Raw genomic sequence first — 2437 nt, 5'->3', positions numbered from 1 at the left:
TTCATTTATTGAAAGTGAGGTAATAATGCCTCCAGCTATTATTGCAGAACTATCTATTTCTTTCTCTAATCCTGTCATTTTTTTCCCTTCATATTGTTGGGTGCATATAATTGTTATATCTTCTTGATGAATTGACTCTTTTATTATTCTATAAGGTCTTTCTTTGTCCCTTGTAATTTTTTGTCTTGAAGTTTACTTTGTCTGATATCAACATAGCCAATCCAGCTGTCTTTGGTTACTGTTAGTGTGGAATATCTGTTTCTATACTTTCACTTCCAACTTATTTATTTATTTGGATCTAAAATGAGTGTCTTATAGGCAGCATATAATTGGATCACGTTTTGTTATCCATTCTGTCCATCAATGCCTTTAACTGAAGAGTTTAACATATTTACACTTATGTACTTGCTGATTAGAAAGACTTTTACCATTTTGATATTTGTTTTTTATATGTTTTATGTCCTTTTTTGTTACTTTATTCTTCCATTACTGCCTTGTTTGCATTAAATCAACCAGCCCCCTTTGGCTGACATGTAGGTGTGCTGCCAGTCTAGCATTTTTACACCTGATGCTGCAGTGAGTATCTTTGAGTATGTGTTACTTTACACTCTGCCAGCGTCTCTGTGGGTAAATTTCTACAGCTGGAAATGCAGCTGCAGCGGGATGACGCTGACAGAATTGGGAAACCGGGAAGGAAGCCCCTTTTCTCTCCTCTCCTCTGTCAGCCTCTAGGACTTCTCATTGGCAGGAGGGAACAGGGAGCCAGCCCTGGGGTCTGGGCAATGCAGTGTGCAGAGCTCTAGCCTCAGATCACAGAGTAGAGCAGAGTGCGCTTGGAGAAGAGAACAACAGGAAATAAATGCACATAAGAAATCATCATATTTCCTTAAACTCTTATTTTCAAGTGTACAGTCTAATTTTCAGCTTCTTAAAATTTACTTCTTAATATCATATTAGGAGAAATCAATCTCTTCTGAATTACAGGTCACATAACACATTTGTTAATCTTATAGATTCTGAATCCCACTCAAGGTTCTTACTAACCTTCTCCCTGGATTTAAAGTGTGCATATTACTTTAGGCTTGCAGTTGCGTCTTTAGTGACTGAGTTGAAAAAAATGGCTTGGGAAAGTGCTGTGCGTCTAACAGGCAATGCTTCGTCTCCTTTCAAATCTTGGATGAGTAAGAATGCCATCAGCTCCTGCATTTGTTTATCGGACAAACAGCACATTTCAAGTATTTCAAGTCTTAGCCATATCTTATCTTCCTTTTCTCCCATAGTTCCTATTATTTTGCCATTATCAAAGAGCATACCCAAGAGGAGGTGATTTATTGCATGTTTTGGCATTTATAGAACAATAGAAATATCTCTTGGAACTGAAAAAAAAAGTATTATTTGGTGAGCATATTCTAGAATGGCCATGTTTTCTGCTTCTGCCTGGAACAACTGTTTGAAGCCTGTTGTCCTGGCATAATAATAGTATCCTTTCTTTTTCTAAAATGTGCCCTGGTTTGGTTAATATGATCACTTGATATAAAACTTACTGTCTGACTATTCAAGCCATCTTCTCTGGTATAGTCCGGTTCTTAGACTTTCTAAAACTTAATCTCTCATATGTTTAGCAGTGTTGTATGTCACCATGTGAGGAAGTTGTACAGAGGGAGGCTAAAGTCTGGAGTTGGGGTTGGCAAAGGGGCCTGCAACTGAAGGCAGATGTAGATACATAGACGTAACACATACAGAATCTTCAACATCCGTGCTTTTGCAGGATGTGTATACTCATACATCCAAACACATGCACATCTCTAAAGAAACCTTTCCCTATTTAAGTGTTATTATTCTTCATTAAATGAATGATTCTTTTTAAGATGAGAGATCCTATCAATCTTTTTAAAGTTAAAAGTCTTAAGTGCAAGGGCGTAACAGGGAATGCCTGGCATGGTAAGTCTCCACACAGCAACAATGACCAAGTGTTCTTCTGGTTGTGGCAGGATGTGAGCTTCACTGTGGTTTCATTAGGTCGGCTCAGTTAGTGCCTTCCACCTACTTTCAAGGGGTTTTCTTAAACGTTTGAGTGAGTGGCAATGTCTGTTATAAGTGATTTTTTATTTTTATTGGTTTCAGAGAGGAAGGAAGAGGGAGAGAGAGAGAGAATCATTGATCAGCTGCCTCCTGCACACCCCCTACTGGGGATCAAGCCCCCAACCCGGGCATGTGCCCCTGACTGGACTCAAACTCAGGACCCTTCAGTCCACAGGCTGATGCTCTATTCACTGAGCCACACCAGCTGAGGTAAGAAGAATGAATTTTAAAAGCATTCTCACATCGGCAAATTAGGTTAACAACTGCACTTTTCATCCTGTTGGCACTTTGGGGATATTGGTCACATATTTTCTGGGTCAGGTGTGCATAAATGCAAATAAGCCTGCTGTTGGAG

This window comes from Myotis davidii, unplaced genomic scaffold (genome assembly GCF_000327345.1).
Source record: "Myotis davidii unplaced genomic scaffold, ASM32734v1 scaffold319, whole genome shotgun sequence".
Lineage (NCBI taxonomy): Eukaryota > Metazoa > Chordata > Mammalia > Chiroptera > Vespertilionidae > Myotis > Myotis davidii.
This window is presented reverse-complemented; position numbering follows the sequence as displayed.